Source organism: Ceratotherium simum, chromosome 29 (genome assembly GCF_057802395.1).
Source record: "Ceratotherium simum simum isolate JZ-2026a chromosome 29, ASM5780239v1, whole genome shotgun sequence".
NCBI classification, from domain to species: Eukaryota; Metazoa; Chordata; class Mammalia; order Perissodactyla; family Rhinocerotidae; genus Ceratotherium; species Ceratotherium simum.
The window spans coordinates 27487653-27509010 of record NC_141928.1 but is presented as its reverse complement, the minus strand read 5'-3'; the positions used below and the strand labels follow the sequence as shown (position 1 = coordinate 27509010).

Below are 21358 nucleotides of genomic sequence, written 5' to 3'. Positions count from 1 at the left end.
GCGGAGAACTCAGTGTGTAGTCGGCTTGGGCACATCTCTTTGTTCTGGGCTCCAGATTCTCCGTCTACACAATGAGCAAGCTGGGTTAGATGAGTTCCCAAGTCCTTCCAGGCTTGACCATTTTAGAAATAAAAAGAAGACACTAAATCCTTCAGAAAGTAATTTCCCCCATCTGCCAAGCTGGACTTGCCAGCCTCCAAAATTTCAACTCATTATCCATGCGTTCATCATTGGGTTCAGAGCTGGGGTGTTGGAGTCACAGGACCTGGGGTTGAATCTTGGTCCTTAGTAATGGCAGCTGCGTGCAAGTTACTTCCTCATTTCCCAGAGACTCTCTTTCCTCATCTATACATTGGGGATGATAATAACAACCTCAGAGTTATTACAGAGGGTGTATTCTATGAGATAATTTTTAAAGGGCTTAGCCTTGTGTCTATGATGGAGTCAATCAACTGTAGGTATTATCTCATTCTCCCAAAAATATAAGAAGGAAAGAAAGGAAGACATCTGTGGCTCTACTTTTGACCAAAGCTTTATATAAACAAATAAACAGTTGTGTTTAAAAGTGGGGTGGGTGTGGGGGGAATACAGGTCATCATTAATCAATATGCGAATTTATTTTACTAATGGCGGTCCTTAGTTCTTAGGCTTTATTGCATAAGTATACCTTAAATAAAGCATTTTCTAGACCAGTGCCTTCAACTATGTGACTTGGAATCCTTCCTATCACCTTGCCCTTTCCACCTACTCCTCTAACTGCTCTGTTTCAGGCTCAGACCTCCACACCCATCCAAAGGTAGGACTGAGTTTTGTTGCACTGAAAAAAGTGATGGTCACAACTTTCCTTAAAAACCAACTGATAACAATATTAACTAATTGAGATCAGTCTGTGCCAAGCGCCAGGATAAGAGCCTCATGTGAATTAGCTCCTTAAATCCTCCTTGATGTGCTCTGCAATAGGTATTACTATTAGCTCCACTTTACAGGTGGGAGAACTGAGGACCAGAAATATCAAGACACTGGCTTGAGGTCACAAGGCTGGTGTAAGCAGTGAAGCCAGGATTTACATGCAGTAGCCTGATTCCAGATTCTCCAAGATTGACTACTGGGCTTTATTCCCTCCCCTGACAGTGGACAAAGTTTACAGATACCGAGAAAGGCAGCTAGATGAGGTGATTATAGGGGAGTGGGGCTGGGGGGAGACGAGGGCTGTCAGTCCTCTCTCCTCACCTCCCCATGTGCCTGTTGTAATTCAGACATTCACCTTTTCTCCTACACTTTTGCAACATCTGAGCCTCCTACTGGTCCACACCTCCACTCTGGCCACTCGGGGTCAACCTGCCTTCCTGGACAGCCAGGGAGATCCTTCTGATACCAAATCTCACTATTCAACTAGGTCATCCAAACACACACAAATGAGTAGGGAAAGTGACCATTCTTCAATAAATGATGCTGAACAACTGGCTATCATTCAGGGGAAAAAAAATTTACATACATACACCCACTCACACAATTGGAGCCCTACTTCACACCTCATGCAAAATATACTCCAAGCTATTTAAAGATAAATGAAATCATACTAGGAAAAATGTGTAACTACTTTTGTAATTTTGAAATGGAAAGAGGTTTCCTAACTATTTTGTGGAAATATAGAAGTTATAACAGAAGGACAGATTTTACTATATAAATATTTAAAATTTGTATATGTAGGAAAAAACGTACAAATAAAATTAAAGGGGGAGTGCCGGCCTGTGGCTTAGCGGTTAATTGCGCACGCTCCGCTACTGGCAGCCCGGGTTCGGATCCCGGGCGCGCACCGACACACCGCTTCTCGGGCCATGCTGAGGCCGCGTCCCACATACAGCAACTAGAAGGATGTGCAACTATGACATACAGCTATCTACTGGGGCTTTGGGGAAAAAAAAAGGAGGAGGATTGGCAATAGATGTTAGCTCAGAGCCGGCCTTCCTCAGCATAAAGAGGAGGATTAGCATGGATGTTAGCTCAGGGCTGATCTTCCTCACACACAAAAAAATAATAATAAACAAACAAACAAACAAATAAATAAAATTAAAGGGGGAGAAAAAACAAATATAGTGGAAGATATTTGCAATGTATCTAACAAGTGAAAAGTTAATATCCTTGCTGCCTAGAGCCTTCTTTCAAAAATATAAGAATTTAATGACAACATGAACAAAATATGTGAACTTCCAATTACAAAAGAAGAAATAAAAATGACCAATAAACACATTTAAAAAGTGTAGTTTTATTAGTGATGAAAAAGATAAGTGAAACAAGATACTATTTTTCAGCAATCATGTTGATACACAGAGCACGTGTATACCTCTGCTGGGAGTGTATGTTGGTCCAACCTTTCGGGAGGACAATTTTGAAACTTGAACCTGTAGAGAAATAAAAATGAACATAACTTTGAATTTTAGGAATTCATTTTGGGGACATATTTAAGAGTACTAGTCAGAAAGCTTTGAGTCTTTGGATGAGACAAGAATTACCACATGTTGTTTACAGTAAGTGCCTGTTTGTTTCTCCAGGAGCTTGTGAAGGAGGCCACCCCGGTCAGAAATGAGTCTTATTCCCAGTGGTGTGCACAGGCTCTAGCACCGCTCCAAGGGGAGAAAAGATGTCTCAGGGAGTCTCTGATGCCTGGGTGAATGGATAGAAAGAAGAAAAAGAATAGAGGTTTGCACATGCTTTCCAGCCACCCCCCTCCCACTCCAGTCCATTCCTCTGGGAGGTGGGGAAGGAGAATAATTGGGGCAGATCCTGTTGAAGAAATTCGGTGGATGGACCAATATTTACTATTCCCAGCAGTGTGTGTGAGAGCGTGGTTATTCTACCTTCTTGCTAACACGGGGTGTGACCTGACTTTCCCGTGTTGGCCATTCTTTTGAGAGTCCAGTGGTGTCTCATGGTAGTTTTAATTGCATTTCCCTTATGCCCCTTTCCATATGTTTATTGGCCATTTGGATGTACTCGTGTGTGTGTGTGTGTGTGTGTGTGTGTGTGTGTGTGTGTGAAGCGCCCATTCAAGTTTCTCCTTTCTCCTCCTCCTGCACATTTTTCTATTGGTCGTCTCTTTGGAATTGATGTGTAGGAGTTCTTTATACATTCTGTTTAAAAGTCTTTTGTTGGATATATTTTTGCAAAAATCTTTTCTCAATCTGTGCTCTGTGCTTTCAATCCCTTAATGATGTCTTCTGATAAACAGCTTTTATTTTTAAAGCAGTCTAATTTATCAAATTTTGCCTTTATTATTAATCCTTTTTATGTCCTGTGTATAAGAAATTTTTGCCTACCCTAAGTCATATTCTACTATATATATATATTTTTTGACAAAGCCTTGTTATTTTATTTTTAACATTTAGATCTATAATCCATCTGGAATTGATTTTAATGTGTGGTTAAATTTTTTTTTCGTGTGTTTATCCAATTGATTTGGCACCATTTACTGAAAATATCATTCTTTCCCCTCTGCTTTGCGGTGTCACCTATACCATAAATCAAGTAACCTATATTTGTGGATCTGTTTCTGAATTCTCTCTTCCAGTCCTTTGACCTATTTGTGCCCAAACCACACTGTCCTAATGACAGTAGTTTTATAATATGTAGTAGTGTAAGATCTCCAGCTTTGTTCTTCAAGATTGCTTTGGATATTTTTTGGTGCTTTGTATTTTCATATAAATTTTAGAATCAATTTGTCAATTTCCACAACCACCTTACTGTTTGGCAGTATCCACTAAAGCTGAACAATTGTACTCCTAGGTAACTTAACAGAAAGAAATATCCAAGAATGTTCATAGCAACTCTATTCATAGGAGCCCCAAATTAGAAACAACCCAAATGTCCATCCACAGTAGAATGGATAAATAAATAACTGCCCAGTCAGAGTGGAATGCCATGTAGCAAATGAGAATAAATTAACCAGTGCTACACAAAACGACATGGTTAAATCTCACAAACATGATGTTTAGTACAATAAGCCAAAATCAAGAGAGTTCATGCTGTGATTCCATTTATACAAAGTTCAGAAAAGCAAGCAAAGCTAATGCGCAGTGTTAGAAATCAGGAAAGTCATGTCATTTGGGCAGGAGGGGTCATGACGCAGGCCTTTTGGGGTGCTGGATATATTTTCTTTCACTTTGTCAACATTCAAACACTTATGGTTGTTCACCTTTCTATAGGCACATTAGACTTCAATAAACAGTTTACTTAGAAGTTAATTCAATGCAACTACGTATACTGAAGGCTTACTGTGTGCAGGGAAACTTGTCCTGCCTGTGTTGGGGTAAATAATCAGGAGGAATATGAATACAATGTGGTTGCCGCCCTGGGGGGAGTTCAGAGTTGGGGGGTTGTGTTAAGGAGTGGAGGAACAAGTCTAAAATTTTAGGAAGCATTGTGAGAGCAAAAGGCCCACTCAATTAGCTTTGCCTGGGGGTGGGGGAAGCTGTCTCTGTTACTGAGGGCTAAATAGAATTTCAACTACTGTAGTCAAGGAACTGTTAGTGTTTTTGAGGCCAGGAAATAGACACATATGACACTAAAGAGGCAAATTATATTTTTAATTTGAAACAAGGTTAAAGTTTAATTTAAGACCTGACTAATTTCCTTGGAACTCTAGGGTAGTGGGTATGTTGTAAGCTGGACGGCAAATATAAAAACTAAAATTTCTAATATGAAAAAAATTGGTGCATGGATCCCTTTATCCTCTGTTCTTGGGTACACTGAACAAGTTACTCACCAATGTCGTTGGTGAGATGTGGCTTCACAAAAGAAGTGGTGGACTGTAGTTATATTTGTTAAAAAAAACAAAAACAAAAGCAAGAAATCCCCAATTTCTCTGGATAGTAAGGAATTGCCAAAGTAGTCCAAAAAGGAAATATACTCATAGGTAAGGTAGGGAGAAATGTTAGATACTATGAAGCAACCAGGGAAAGGGAGATGGAATTTTGTGTCTCATTGTTGGCAATTTGGGGAAATCCCAAAGGACCAAATGTTCTGGAAGAAATATTGTGTAGTAAGAAGTTCCCCAGATTAGACCTCTCATTTTAATTCAGGCCTTCTGGAACCCCTTGGCTTCATGAAGGGTAGTTTGATTGCTTTCTTAGATTCCACCAAGTGTGGGTGAAAGCCAGGCCCAGGAGGACCGGGTGACTTGTACCACTGGGACTGGTTCCCCACAGATGGAACGAACTGCTATTCCAAAGCTACTTTGTTGCAAAGTATCTCAGCCCCTTGGAAAAAGTGTGTAATGGAAAGGATTCTGGAGGCAGAAAGATAAAGATTCCAACCCTGTCTTGGCCATTTATAGGTTCTATGACCTTGGAACGCCACCGTCACAACTTCTCTGTGCCTCAATTTCCTTTTCTGAAAAATGACGATACTGTGATAACATACATCTTGAGTCCCATACATCTTGAGAGAATGAACTCAAATATTTTTAAATCGCTTAGCACACAGTCTGGCATATAACAGGCCTTCACTCAATAATCATAATATTATTATTTTCGCAGTGCTGTCTGGCTGGCTGATGTCATGCTGGATAATAAACGCAGCATTGAGCATCTCCTTTTCTAGGTCACTGTGTCCACAGTTTGAGTTCGTACTGTGATTTCATTTATACAAAGTTCAAAAAACAAGCAAAGCTAATGTACAGCGTTAGAAGTTAGGAAAGTCATGTTTGGGGGAGGAGGGGACATGGTGCAGGCCTTCTGGGTACATTCCCTTTCACTTGAATATATTCTCTTTGGAGATATATACATATACACATACTTATACATTCATGAGCCGGATCACAAGTTCACTTGCAGCTGGGCTCAGTCCTCAGGCAAACAATGGGAAATTGACAATTAGGCAAGCAGTAGGATGCACCTTTTGATTGATCTGTCTCTGCCACTAGCCTTGAAAACGCAACATAGTATGCTTTGAACTTTTAAAAAAAAATAGTAACCCACAGTGAGAAATATATGTTGTATTGATTTCAGCACATATGTGTTTATAGATGAAATAGAAGTTTCACAAGACAATACTTATCTATTAACTGCACTCAGATATTTTATATTTTAAACTCTTCTATTTCACTTTTTAAAAATGTTGGTTGCAACCCACTGTATTGATTTTATTACCTATGAATGGATCAAAACTTGCAGTTTGAAAAACACTGCTCTCAGATTGCAGATAAGCAAACTGAAGCACAGAGAAGGAAAAGGGAGTTGCTTAAGGAAAGTGGTGGGTGGTATAGGACTGAAGCCAGATGCGTGGACCCCAAAGCTCTGGCTGTTTCCACAAACCATGGCATGGAGGTGCACCCCAGATGTGTAAACAGCGGGGCCCCTAATATGATAGGCTGGAAGAGACATTTCTTTTTTTATTATAAAAGGGTCCACAAAGACTTTTTTTGTGTGTGTGTGTGAGGAAGATCAGCCCTGAGCTAACAACATCTGCCAATCCTCCTCTTTTTGCTGAGGAAGACTGGCCCTGAGCTAACATCCATGCCCATCTTCCTCCACTTTATACGGGACGTCGCCACAGCATGGCTTGACAAACGGTGCCTTGGTGCGCGCCCGGGATCCGAACCCCAGGCCACCACAGCGGAGCGCGAGCACTTAACCGCTTCGCTACCGGGCCAGCCCCTCACAAACACTCTTAGATACAACCTTTTCAGGAGCAGGCCTATTGCTAACAGGAGACACCAGAATATTTTCTCCTGGAGCTCAGATCCCTGCCTTCCAAGCCTCACATCCTTCCGGGCAGCCTCTAGAGCTGCTCAAAGCTGTGGTCAGAAGAACTAGCCATTCTTCTTGAGGAACTGAGTGGTTCAAGATCTTGTCTTGCTTTCTGCAAACAGCAAGAGGCAGTTTGTCAGTCTGCCCCCAGGCCTGCCCGGTAGCAGAGCTGGAAGAAGGTTGTCAGACCTTAAGGGGCAATCTTCACAGCGACAGCAGGGGAGGCTTGTGAGAGTCCATCAAGTGCTGGTTTTGTTGTGGGTTTCTCTCTGGTCACACTTTCACCTCTATGGGAAGGGAATGCCTGGACGTCATTTTACATGGATCTCCTGAATCCCTCCTCCGGGCTCCTGAAGAATTTGGTGCTATTTCAATACTCTTTTCTCACTCTACTTTGTTATTCCCATTCTAGTCCTACCTACTTTGCGAGACAGACGCTCTGAATCTCCTTCACCCTGCCACGGGGCTTGGCCCCATCAACGTGAGTTGAATCAAAGTGAGCTGTGCTATTTCCTAAGAATTTGTTTCCTTTGAGCTAAATTTTGTCTTTTGTTTTTTTATTCAGGGAAGAACATGGACTTTTGGCCTTATGTTCACGGCTGCACCAAAGCCCAGACATCAGATCGAAGTGGCCATGTCTAACCAGCAGGCTTGTGCCTAGAGACACACGAGGCTGATGTTGCTGAAGCCAAACTTACAGGTTTCTGCTATGGAAGGAGCCTCTTGTGCCAACTGCTACCTATGCCTTGGCCTTGGCTGCCATTTGCTCTTTGGCTAAAATGCCTGAAATTCTGCCCAGGTATGTGTACAGGCACATAGCAGTCAGCTGGGGGGTGGAGCACTGCTGATCTGCCTCGTACTCATCCCTCACCATTAACAATTGACATGGATTCCTTTGTTCCTTTCTTAAGTTCTTATTGAGTGCCTTGTCAGTGTTCCATGGCAAGAGATCCAAATGAGACAGATAAGGTCTGTCTCATCTGATGGTGTTTATATTCTAGAGAAAGAAAGCCACATAATAAACATGTAAGCAAATGAGATAATTTTAGATAGTGCATAAGTGTTATGAAGAAAAGAAAAGAAAAAGGCTGAGGAGATAGAATGATTGGGTTTCTGGAAGGAGATAACATTGATCAGAGACCTGAATTGCAAATAGGCAAGTATTTGGCCCAGGTGAAAAGAGCCTGAGGGAATGAGAGTCAGCCCGGGAGGGTGGAGGTCAGAGGGAAGTTGGGGTAGAAAGATGATAGCTGAGTCCTACCTTCAGTACCTTCTATATTCAAGGAGATGCTTTTAGACCTCAGGAAGGAGCATGGATTTTATTTCAAATTCAGTGGGAATCTGTCTAACACCTTTCTGACCTTTCTCTCATGCAAGCGTAAGTCTTAGGTAAGTCCACAAGTCCACTTACCTAAGACTTCCGGTCTTGAAGGCATCCTCAGAGCCAACTGCCACTACACTTCAGGGTCAGGCTTGTTTTTTCCTTTTAAACTAAAAAATATATATAACAAAATTGCATCCTTTGTGCAAACAACATTATGACAAGAGATAAAGGAATAGCAATCCGTTCCCCATCTCTCCAAAGTAACTAGCAAGACAATTGTCATCTTCCATACCATGGTCCAGTTCTTGCCTATATGTACACTTTTTATGTATTTCATTAGGTAAGAATGACCCATGGTACGGAGCAAAATGTAAATAATTTACCAGCTAGTACATTCCACTCCCTTCTGTCTTCATTGCTCCAGTCCACCTACCTGCTGAAACTAACACTGTTAACCATTGCACCGAGCCAGCCATTGTGTGAATTGTTTTAAATGCTTTATCTCGAATAATCAACATAACAACCCTGTGAGGTAAGTGCTCTTATTATTCTCATTTTACAGAGGAAAAACCGGAGGCTCAGAAAGATTAAATAAATTGCCTAAGATTATGCAAATTGTTACCACTAGTGACGCAGGCAGGATTCGTGTCTAAAATCCCAAAGCTACTGTGCTCTTGACCCTGGTCTGGACACCCTCCCTGCAGCTCCATCAGTTATGGGGAGACTTCACCAAATCAGGTTCTTTTAAAAGGAACTTCTACGTCTGCCTCGTTGGGCTGAGAAACAGACTGTCATTGGGTTTCCTTCATGTTTATTTCACACACTTAACAGCAAATAATGCTGATCATTAACATGCATGCAGCTTGGTACATAGTTAAATGTTTGCCAGTGTCTTTCAAATATATGACCTCACTTGATGCTCACACAGTAACCACGTGACAAGGGCTCTCTCGGTATGCCCAGTTAGCAGATGAGGAGGAAGGACAGGGGATTGAAGTGACCAGCCCAAAGTTATCTAGACTGCAGGAGTCTTCTGCTGCCAGACCAGGAGTCAGAGGAGGGTGGGGGATGGTCCTTGGCTTGTGTTGTGGGTAGATACTGAAGTCTTTTTCCCTTATCAGTGGATCTTCCTGTGGCGGATATTGCCACAGGGAAGGGAGGTAGGAATAAATGTTATCAATTTGCTTCTGTAAAAGGGTTAATGCTATTGAGTGCTCTGAGACTTGCCCCAGACTCTTGATTTTTGGAAACTATTTGCCATTTCCTATATCACTATCTCCCAAGGAATCCTGCAAAATAATGCAGGCATCTTGTGTCCAAAGTCACCCAACTGGGCCAAGACAAAGGTGCTTGATTCACAGTCCCAGTTTTTCTTTCTAGCACAAAACATCAACGCTACTGGCAAAAACAACTCTGCAGCCCATTTGAGTGAATAGTTGACAGCCGAAAGGGCTTTCACATCTATTATCCCAACAATCCCCAGCGAGGCAGGCAGTCTTGCTGTTGTTTGTGCCCATTGTATAGATGAGGAAACTGGGTCCCAGAGGGTACAAAGAGCTAGTAAGTGGTACTGTCAGTACTTGAGTCCAATTTGTCCAAGATGAATCCAAGTTTAGTCCATTCTTTTTCCACGACACCATGCCATTCATTTTTAATTTTCTAAAAAATAGATATGAAACCTTCAGCAGCCCCTAAAATTGTTTATTTACTACAGCTTTCCTGCTCCCCCCCCCCCCCCACCAGGATAGTGCACCTTGTAGATCTGTTCTCCAGGCAGCATCAGAGCATCTGGCAAATGGTAGGATCTCTCCCCATGGCAGCTGGAAACCAGTGAGTGAAACATTTACCAGGTTGTTGACATAATGGCTCTGGGTGTTTGTGTAGGTACCAGTCAGTTATAGATTGCTTTTTAATACTCTGTTTTAAAATGAAAAGAGGGGCTGGCCCGGTGGCACAAGCGGTTGAGTGCGCGCTTTCCGCCGCGGCCGCCCAGGGTTCGCTGGGTTGGATCCCGGGCTCGCGTGGACGCACTGCTTGTCAAGCCATGCTGTGGCAGCATCCCATATAAAGTAGAGGAAGATGGGCAAGGATGTTAGCCCAGGGCCAGTCTTCCTCAGCAAAAGAGAAGAGGATTGGCATTGGATGTTAGCTCAGGGCTGATCCTCCTCACACACAAAAAAAAAAAAAAAAAAAAAAAAAAAGAAATGTGACAATAAGCCCAAAATTGCCCTAATAGAATGTCAAGAATAATCAATACTCGAGTATGATAAGTTCATGGTTATGGGAGGGAATCCAGAGGGGGACCCATTTGTTCTCCCTGAATGCACAGTGGGGCTGGGGCCTGCAGGATGGGAAGGAGTTCAGAGGGCCTTTGAGAAGAACTGGAGGAGAGGGCTGGAGTAAGGGTGAGGGGGACAGTTAGAGAGTTAATAGGTGGAAAGATCCAGACTCCAGCGGGATGATCTCGTGCTAGTCACAGGATGACTTGTAGGTGATCTGCAGAGCAACAGTATGTCAATGTCTTAGCCACTTGTAAATGAGGTTGCCTTCTAAGAGGTGATCTATAAACTAGCAAAGCAAGGATGGGACCAGAGACATGCAAATCAAAAAAGAGATAAAACAGCTGACCAGAGCAAGGCTGTCCGGAATTTTCACTTATCTAAAGAAGGATTGTGGCAATCTAAAGGGACTCAGTCATTCCTGGAATCTTGGAAAACTGCAGAGCTGATGGGGTCTCAGCACCAGACTTGGAGTCTTCTCTATCAGGGGTGTCTGGAGATGGATGCTCCAGGACATGTTAGCTCAAACCTGCTAAACTTTCAGGTCACACGACTATATCCGGGACCCTCCAGGGTCCTCCTGTGCCTTCCCATGGGCAGGTGTCTACAGGGAGAACATCTACTGGTCATGCTCAGGGGGCTGCTGAGGCCAGGAAACTATGGGAGCATTTGGGCTGTTGGAAATGAAGTGTCAGGGAAGAAGATGGAGTGAGCCTGGCTGTGAGTGGGGATGAGGTTGGGTATTCAGACTAGCAACCGGGTTTGGCCAATGAAAGATCACATTGACCTTGATGAGAACCGTTTCAGTGGCAGGATGGGCCTGAGGTCAGCTTGTGGCTGTGCAGGACTGGAGAGGAAGGGTTGAGCCAGCTGCAGTGACAGCTAAGGTAACAGCTGGAGGGGAATTGGGGTGAAGGTATTTTTACATTTATTTATTTATTTTATACTGTGAGAGACGTGAGCATGTTTGAATGTTGATGGGAAGAACTGGTGGAAAGGAGCTGATTAAAGACACTGCAGGGAGAGGAGAGGATCCACAGAGTGGTGCCCCAGGAGATGGATGGGGAGACAGCAGGCTTGGGTGGAAGAAGAGAGGCAGGGCTAGATGTGTGGACAAGGAACGTCGAGAACGCAGGACTGGGTGTCTCCTTTGCTGAGGATGAGGGAGCCCGTTTGGGTGGGCACAGCTGTTAATTTGAAGAGGGTGGAGGTTTGGAACAGGCTGCTGAGAGAAATGGGGGCATCTTTAACAGGAGTTGAGGAAAAGACTTAATGATGTTCCAGACCCAGCACGACCCTCCTCCCTCCCCCAACACATCTCTGAGGGCCGCTCAGAGTAAGGAACACAGTCTCTCTCTGCCCTCAATGATGCAACCGTGAGTAAGAGTCACCCAACCCTGTCTCCGATGTAAAAATGAAAGTGATACTGGAAACAGAGCCATTGTGAAATCTAGGCTCATCTTTCTTTCCCTGTGTACCATCTAGCACACGGCTTTGCCAGCCCTGTGTCTTTATTTTCCAGGTGGCAACTCCCTGAGGGTCCAAGGCCCCTCCACAGCTCACAGGCTGGGACCTCACATCTGTACACACATTTTGGGAGGAAAAGGAAGCAGCGTGGGGCAGTGAAGCTCCATTGCCATGTAGTGGGGAGCCTGGAAAGATCACATTTCCAAGAACTCTGAGCTTGAAGTCGGAGCAGGTGGGAGCTTCTTTAAGCAAACCCATTAGGTGTAAATGAATTATTCTGGGGCCAGCAATTCTCCTTACAGAAGGAGCCTTCGCTTTGCTTAGTAATTGCCAGCAAGCCTCCTCTAAATACGAAGCTTCCTAGTGTGTTTAAATTAGGATTTTAATGTCCACAAAGACAATTCCAGGAACACATCCTGGGTGTGATGAACGTGGGCCACGTGGATGAGCCACTTCCCTGGGGTGGCAGCTTGAGATTAGAGTGGGGTTCTCGTGCCCGGAGGTGTGCAGGAAGGAATTTTCTGAACTGCGATCTTCCTTCTCTGGCAGGTGGATCTGTGCTCTCCCTTCCCCAGGGCTTGCTTTGGGCTTGCGTGAAAGGAGAGCAGATGCCCAGATGGTCCCGGTTTAAGAAAAGGGATGAGCACCGTCCAGGAATGGAGCCTCCTGGTGACAGCAAATTAGAAACAGCAGATGGAGGGTGAGACTGTGCTGGTAAGAGTAAGTTGTACGTGTTGTCTAGACTGGACTTGCGATGTACATGGCAGCATGTGAAAAATAATACATAGTGTAGACTTGTGAATGTCCCTCAAGAGCCAGCGGTGCGGTGGAGAGGGAAAGACCAGAAGGCCGGGATCTTAGTTTCCGCTACTTTTCACAGTAGCGGACATTGGGCCATTGTCACTCTCTGAGCCTCAGTTTCCTCATCTGAGAATGGTCCTGATAATACCCATGTCTTAGAGCTCTTCTGCGGATCAGGGGAGGTAATGTAATATGAAGTCCTGTGCAAATTGAGGTACCCATTACAAACATTAATTCTTGTAAGTAGAGGCTACAGATAGGTATAAACTTTCAGGAACTGAGGTGTGGACCACATTTGTTTATTTTGCAGACTTCTGATGTTGCCCATGGTGTGTGAGCCCCTTGCTAGGTGCTTGGGATACAAAAACAATAAGATGCAAATCTCTGACCTGAAAAATGCCCAGCGCAGTGGGGGAGGCGGGAAGCAGCGATTTCAATAGAACGTGGGAAGTGCTGTGAGGGAGAGAGGAAGAAGATAAACTGTAGTTTTGGGGCACCGGGATCCTATGTGAACTGAGCTGAGTTTTGAGAGGGTGAATTGCAGGCTGAGGAGGGAGGAAAGGCTTTCAAGGCAGTGGGAACAGCATAGGGACATGGAAACGCAGGCCGTTTGGAGAACTTGCAAGAAAATCTATAGGGCCGGGGCCTCCAATGGCCTAAATCCCTGCGTGGACCTGCTGAAATGTGACGGGGAGCTGTGAGTCCTTTGTGTTCCCTTCCACTCTTTTCAAGGCCGCCCTGGGGTGGTGATTAAGAGGAGATGGGGAGACAAGGAATTTGAGGAGTTGAAAGAGAGACCAGGGGCCTGGGAAGGATAGAAGCAGGTCTGTGTGCATGACAGATCCCCAACTCCATTGCTTAAGGCCCAAAATATGACTCAGAGGAGGGTGGGCTCAGCTGTACTTGCTGTGAAAAAACTTGGTGCTTTTAGTTGACTGAAAATTTTGCTAACAGGTTAATACTGTATAAACAAAAAATAGTCCTTTTGCTTGAATCCAAACATGGCCGCTCTGGAGGTGTAGGCCCTTCCTTCCGTATGTCCCCTGAAGGTCAGCGTTAGCCCACATCAGCCAGCGTACAAGGCCCAACTGCTTTGGGTTCATCTCTGTTCCGAAATATTCTTGACCTTTGTGTACCTAAACCCTCTACTTCTATCCAAAATACCTGTCTAAGTATGCATTTGGAATATACATAAATAATTATTTCTTGTGGTTAAAACACCATTTCATTAGTTCCGAATGCACCAGGCTGAGGGCATAAGGTCACAGGTGTGCAGTGAAAAAGGCATAGCACACGCGCTCTGGAGCCAGGTCAGCGTGGGGCTGTCCAGGCGCCATTACCGGGGATGATTGTATCGTTTGATCCCCTTGGGCTGGGTTTCCTCATCTGGAAGGCCGAAATATGAGAACCTACCTTACAGGATTTTAGAGTTAAATGACATATAGACGTGAAAAATCACTTGGTGCACTTGAAGGAAGGAGGAATTTATGATTGAATGAGTTCAGTGCTTTATGCAAGATACATATTCATACATATATAGTGATCATTAATCGTATACATAGAGATCCTCTCCTCTCTGTTATTCCTCCTCCTCCTGTTTTGCAGTTCCGGATGGAAGAAGCTGTCTAAGGAATCAGCAAGGTGGAAAAAAAAGTTATATTTAGGGGCCGGCCACATGGCGTTGTGGTTGAGTTCACGCACTCTGCTTCAGTGGCCCAGCGTTCGCAGGTTCGGATCCCAGGCACGGACCTACACACCACTCATCAAGCCATGCTGTGGTGGTGTCCCATATACAAAATAGAGGAAGATAGGCACAGATGTTAGCTCCGGGACAATCTTCCTCACCAAAAAACAAAGTCGCATTTAAATTTCCTTTTACAAGTCTCCTGTCCTGAACACGTGACCAAACTACAGAAGAGGTATCAAATATTCAAAAATATTTGCAGAAGTACAGCATGGTGATGAAGAACATGGACTGTAGCATCAGACAGAGCAGAGTCCAAACCCCAACACTTCCTAGCTATGCTTAGCTGCTCTGAGCCTCAACTTCTTAATCAGTGAAATGGGTGTAATCGTATAGGCTTCATGAATTACTAATACACTGTTTTGTACAGTGCTTTGTGCAGGGCTCTTGCTGGTAAGGCTGCAATACACACAGGCTACTAATCAGCGTCATCATCATCATCATCATCATCATCTTTTTGAAAGATTTTTATAGTTTCAAATTTTCTTAATACTGAGGTTTCTTTGGTGACCTTGAAGGCTAATGTTTGTTCATGCCTTCATTTATTCAACAAATATTTACAGAGTTACTGCTGTATGTCAGGCACTGTGCTGAGCTCTGTAAAGTTTGGATGGGAGAATGTTCGTAGGAGATCATTCCTGTAATGCGAGTAAAGCACTCATTCTTTCTCACGGTCCTTTGTCAAATTTCAGGCACCCTAAATCAGCAATTAATCTGAATCCTCTATTAAATTCAGAAGGCAAATGTGATTACATGTAAGAAAAGGGTTGGGTACTGGTATCTTCTTTTATCTATCACTAAATTATTCTGCTCTGCTTTTTTTTTTTCCCAAAAGAGATTTGAGGCAGCATAAAATAGAACCGTCAAGATAAGGAAGGCAGATCAAGAGGCATAAAATGTAATGGGGACGTTAGCTGATCCAGATACACAGTGTAAGGACATCTATGGCGATAATGCACAAAACTTGGAACTAAGCTTCCTAGCAGTCAAGGGGAAAATGGAAAAGAGTGAGTTAAAGGTCATATTGGACAATAACTAAAAGTGAACCGGCTCATCGATAAAAGTCACTTCTTTTTCCGTCAATGGTAAACGCAGAGAGGTTATGAGATAAGACTTTAAGGAACATTGAAGTGAAAAGTACTCCCAAAATAAAACTGTTACAAAAGAAATAAGAGCGTTCTTTGTGTGGCTGTCTCCTGCACCAAGAAATGACAGGTGCTGATGCATTTGGATGATGAATTAAAGCATCACAGTCAAGTCACGAGGCTTTCTGCTGCTCTGTATCGTGTAGGAACAGCTTGAAGAGACTCCAGGGAAATGAAGTGTTTGCATTGTCTTTGACTGTTTCCTTTCAGGTATCAATTATCTTAACTGGGCTTTTGGCAAGGGCTAGCAAGCAGAAAATTGTAGATCCAATTATAGATCAGATATCTTTTTTTTTTTTTTGTGAGGAAGATCAGCCCTGAGCTAACATCCATGCTAATCCTCCTCTTTTTGCTGAGGAAGACCGGCTCTGAGCTAACATCTATTTGCCAATCCTTCTCCTTTTTTTCCCCCAAAGCCCCAGTAGATAGTTGTATATCATAGTTGCACATCCTTCTAGTTGCTGTATGTGGGACGCGGCCTCAGCATGGCCGGAGAAGCAGTGTGTCGGTGCGCGCCCGGGATCTGAACCCGGGCTGCAAGTAGTGGAGCGCGCGCACTTAACCGCTAAGCCACGGGGCCGGCCCTAAATCAGGCATCTTAATGTTGCTGAAATAGGCGAAAACATGATAGAATCAAAACACTAAAGGGGCTGGCCCGGTGGCATAGTGGTTTAGTGCGAGTGCTCTGCTTCTGTGGCCTCGGGTTCGCAGGTTCGGATCCTGGGTGGGGACACATTCACTGCTTTTCAAGACATGCTTGGGGCAGGAGTCCCATGTAAAGTAGAGGAAGATGGGCACAGATGTTAGTCCAGGGCCACTCTTCCTCAGCAAAAAGAGGAGGATTGGCAGCAGATGTTAGCTCAGGGCTGATCTGCCTCACAAAAATACGAAAAAACCAAAAACAGACTACCAACTGATTGTTGACTGAAGAAACTTTCATCTTCCCCACTGTGTGACTTTAGTGGTATTTGATAGCAACCAGAAAATTTAAAGACTTTCATACAGCCTATTTTTATTATGATTATTTTTATGGTTCATTGTGTGTAATGTAGCATTACGGTGGCTTTGTTCTGATCCTAAAGGACAACTCTTAAAAGTATCAAGTTGAGGTGGCCGACCCAGTGGCATAGTGTTTAAGTTCACGTGCTCTGCTTCAGCGGCCCAGGGTTCACAGGTTCAAATCCTGGGTGTGGAGCTGTGCACCGCTCATCAAGCCATGCTGTGGCAGGTGTCCCACACATAAAGTAGAGGAAGATGGGCACAGATGTTAGCTCAGGGCCAATCTTCCTCAGCATAAAGAGGAGGATTGGCAACTGATGTTAGCTCAGGGCTAATCTTCCTTACCAAAAAAAAAAAAAAATATATCAAGTTGAAGCTGTAGCACATAGTCCCCCAGAAACTATAATAACTTGTGCCTGGAGATTAGAGAACCGAAGAGTCATGTTATATGAAGACTCGTGTGGATGCTACAGCCCAAGTTTTACAGATTCTGCTAGGACTTTCATGAATACACACTCCAGGAATAATTGATTTCGTTGGGGAAATGTGGGAAATATTTTAAAAGTTCCCAGGAATCCTCTGCTTGATCAACAGTGGTTTTCTATTGTGAAATAATTCTTCCTTTACCCACAAATATTCATTAGGCTAGCATGACTGAGCGTCTAGCATCTACTATGTGCCAGGCCTGGGGGGGAAGTGGTTGTGGTGATGGATACAGAGGGAAATCAGTCTAGCGGGAGAGGCAGGAGGTAAGTGGGTGGCAGTGTGCGAGTGACACTGTTCAGGGTGGCAGCAAGCATCATTGGAATGCAGAGGGAGAAGCTCTGTCAGCCTGTGTGAGCTGGAGAAGACAGCCCAAAGGAAGAACTCAGGGTGAATCTCGAAGCACAAGTCAAGTGTTGCAGAAAGGGAAAGAGGAAAGGCATCCCAAGCCAAAGGAACGGCATGCACCAAGATGCTGCAACATGAAAGAGTGTCATGCAAATAGGGAACAACAAAGAGTCTGTAGGGTGTGAGCAGAGGAACAGGGGTGGTGGCAAATGAGGCTGGAACCTCAATCTTTAAATGTGTGGGTTTTCATACGATCCAGCTATTCCACTGCTGGGTATTTATCCAAAGAACATGAAAACACCAATGCATAAAGATACATGCACCCCTGTGTTCATTGCAGCGTTATTCACAATAGCCAAGACTTGGAAGCAACCTAAGTGCTCACCAAAGGATAAATGGATGAAGAAGATGTGGTATATATACACAATGGAATACTACTCAGCCGTAAGAAACGATGAAATCCATGGGCCAGCCCGGTGGCTTAGCGGTTAAGTGCTCGTGCTCCACTACTGGCGGCCCGGGTTCGGATCCTGGGTGAGCACCGATGCATCGCTTCTCCGGCCATGCTGAGGCCACGTCCCGCGTACAGCAACAAGAAGGATGTGCAACTATGACATACAACTATCTACTGGGGCTTTGGGGAAGAAAAAAAAAAAAAAGGAGGAGGATTGGCAATAGATGTTAGCTCAGAGTTGGTCTTCCTCAGCAAAAAGAGGAGGATTGGCATGGATGTTAGCTCAGGGCTGATCTTCCTCACAAAAAAAAAAAAAAAAGAAAGAAATGATGAATTCCAGCCATTTGTGACAACATGGATGTACCTTGAGGGTATTATGCTAAGCAAAATAAATCAGAGGGAGAAGGTCAAATACCGTATGATCTCACCCATAAGTAGAAAATAAAAACAACAACAAACAAACACATAGAGACAGAGATTGGATTAGTGGTTACCAGAGAGGAAGAGAGGAGGGAGGAAGGCAAAAGGGATGATTAGGCACATGTGTGGTGACGGATTGTAGTTAGTCTTTGGGTGGTGAACATGATGTAATCTATGCAGAAAGAGAAGTATAATGATGTACACCTGAAATTTATACAATGCTATAAACCAATGTTACTGCAATAAAAATAAATTATATATATATACAAAAAAACTATGGGTAGAAGTCTGTAATAGGTTGTAATATTAATTTATTATGTTGTGTCCAATGTTATTTTTTAATAAAATTGAAGAAAGCAGAAAGTAAATAAATAAATAAATAAATGTGCGGGTTTTGTGGGAGCTGTTGCTGCCGTTCCGTAGAGAAGATGGTCCTCAGAACTCCAGTGCAGATAGGAAGTCAGTGATGTTTCCACTTACACCAGTGGCTCTCTTTCTAGGCAGGGTATCATCTTCTTATATTCAGACTCTGGTCCAATGTCTCTTCTTGGCTGTTGGCCAAAGAACTTAAGTTCTTTGTGTCTGGGAAGGTTTCCCATACCTTGAAAGCCAGATGAGGGGCTTGGATAATTGTCCTTTTGGAAGCCACTGGAGACAATTGTAGGAGTGTCATAATCAGAGTTGTGTTTAAGAGAATCGATCACGGCATAGAGTGGGTGAGGAGAGAGTGAAGGCAGGGAGGCCATTTGGGACAACGGTCCTGTGTGTGGGGAGGTGATGAAGGCCTGCCCGGGGCAGTGGTGGAGAGGAAGGGGTGCACTGGGAGAAACTACCAGTTGGTTGTGGAGGATGAAGGAACTGGTAGATTCAAAGATGACCCAGTCATTTCTGGCTTCAACAAAGAGGTGGTTGGGGGCCGGCCCCGTGGCTTAGCGGTTAAGTGCGTGCACTCGGCTACTGGCGGCCCGGGTTCGGATCCCGGGCGCGCACCAATGCACGGCTTGTCTGGCCGTGCTGAGGCGGTGTCCCACATACAGCAACTAGAAGGATGTGCAACTATGACATACAACTATCTACTGGGGCTTTGGGGAGAAAAAGGGAAAAAAAGGAGGAGGATTGGCAATAGATGTTAGCTCAGGGCCAGTCTTCCTCAGCAAAAAGAGGAGGATTGGCATGGATGTTAGCTCAGGGCTGATCTTCCTCACACACACACACACACACACACACACAAAAAGAAGTGGTTGGTGGCCCAGGTCTTGGAGAGAGGAGGCATATGAAGAATAAGGATTTGAGGATCATGATATTTTTGAACACGTGGATTTTATGTCATAGGACATATCCAAATGGTGGTGGGATATAAAGAGTTGGAGCTCAGGAGAGAAGTATGAGCTGAAGACAAGGATTTGGGAATTATTAGTAAGAGGCTGGCCACAGGAGGACATGAGATCTCGGTGAGTGCAGAGTAAGAGAAGAGGGCTTAGGACCAAGTCCTGGGGAACATGGACACTTACTGCTGGCCAAAGGAGAGCCTTGAAATGGCAGCCCTGCCTGCTGTGTGAGGTTAGGTGAGAGCCTGAACTCTGTGCCTCTTTATCTACAGAGGAGATAATTGCAGTAATTACCTGAGTGTTACGAGAGGGATGAAATGAGTTAACACATGTCAAGTGCTTGTCAGAGTGTTTGCATGTGGTGAGAGGTCAATACATGTCAGTAACTATTTTTCTCATGTGGCCTTAAGAGCCACACCTGGAAGGACACAGGGAATGATGGTTTCAGAGTAAACCAAGGACCTCATTTTGAAACCCATCGTCACAGGCTGTGAGATCTGGAGCCACTTGATTTCATCCTCTGGATGCTCCCAAGCCTTGACCGGATGGGGATCATACCTGGAGTACTTGCCCTTATCTGGGCTGACATTGGAATACACTGGGGCTTGGACCCCCTCAAGATTCTTAGGTAATTGTTCTGGGGTCTGACTAGGGCATCAGAGTTTTTAAAAACTCTCTAGGTGATTCTATTGCACAGTCAAAGGAGAGAACTTCTTGAGAAGGTCTTGTGGAGGTCAAAAGGAAAGCTATGTGAAAGGCTTGGTCAATGTGCCTTCTCACTGTTTTCCTGTGCCAGCTCTGAATTCTCCCTCCCTTTAACTTAAAAAAAAAAATTAAGTCTTGTACTTAAAAAAAAGAGTCCCCTTTCAGCGCAGGGCAATATGGAAAGCAGACTTTTGCTGATGCTTCATCTTTGGCTCCAAAGGAAATCCAGCCACACCCTAATAATAATGGGACTTTCCCTGGGCTAAGCAGCATTGGTCTGGTCGTCAGGGAGCTCTCTCCAGCTCTCTGGAAGGCAGGGATTTGACAAGCCACTGAACACCCTCTCAGTGGGGATGGGGAAGGGGAGGACCAGGGCCAGGGGGACTAACGTGAAGCCTGGGTTTCCAAGGAGCAGTGCAATGTGGACTCAGCCGTCAGAACACTTTGGGATTCAAGAAAGCCCATTGTAGGGGGAGCGTGCTGAAGGATCTGAGGAGGAGACAGTCTGGTTCAGGACCTGTTGCTGTGTGTGCAGAAGTTGTATGTTGAAGCTCTGTCACTAGGAGAGGAATTTCCACCTTGTTTCAACAGCAGTTCTGCACCCCTCCGTCGTCTTCCATCTATCTCTTTATTGTTATCTTGTCACAGGAATCACAGAGATGTTTTTGTCAGCTTCCATAAACCTAAAGATCAGATATCTGTATCCTGGCCTAACCTCGATGGGCTTCCGTCAAGTCCTGTCAGTCAGTCAGTCAGTCAGCAGACATTCATGGCCAACATCGTCCTCAAGGATTCACCTAGAACAGCAGATTGGGATTTACTGAGGCCTTCGTGCTAATGGTTACTTGTCCACACGCAGACCTTACATTTGTTAGTGAGTTTCCTGATATTCTGTTAATACCAAGCTCCATAGTCCCAATCTCACCAGTTGGATTTCTGCCCTTTCTCCTACCTTGAGACTGGGTCACCAAATTCCTTTTGATCAACTTCATGCAAGTCATTCCATCCATCCAACTATCCATTCATGAAGCCACTCATCCATCTCCCTACTCTCACTCACCTATCCTCAATTCATCCATCCATCCATCCACCCACCCACCCACCCATCCACTTAC

The 21358-nt window shown here is 44.3% G+C and overlaps 2 long non-coding RNA genes across 5 annotated transcripts; one reads left to right on the top strand and one right to left on the bottom strand.

The window, feature by feature from the left end:
* Nucleotides 1–2252: 2252 nt before the first annotated feature.
* On the bottom strand, nt 2253–8538 carry LOC147913236 (uncharacterized). Its single transcript, XR_015548962.1, has 3 exons — nt 8158–8538; nt 2514–2664; nt 2253–2402 (listed from the first exon to the last, which is right to left on the bottom strand). It is a non-coding gene; the product is annotated as an uncharacterized LOC147913236 (long non-coding RNA).
* On the top strand, nt 6949–16024 carry LOC147913235 (uncharacterized). 4 transcript variants are annotated; one of them, XR_015548961.1, is made up of 5 exons: nt 6949–7003; nt 7159–7227; nt 7312–7545; nt 12366–12530; nt 14223–16024. It is a non-coding gene; the product is annotated as an uncharacterized LOC147913235 (long non-coding RNA). The 4 variants fall into 4 exon arrangements; XR_015548959.1 differs by lacking the exon at nt 6949–7003 and adding an exon at nt 11872–12048 and having other exon boundaries at nt 7016–7227; XR_015548960.1 differs by lacking the exon at nt 6949–7003 and adding an exon at nt 8495–8602 and having other exon boundaries at nt 7016–7227.
* Nucleotides 16025–21358: the final 5334 nt, after the last annotated feature.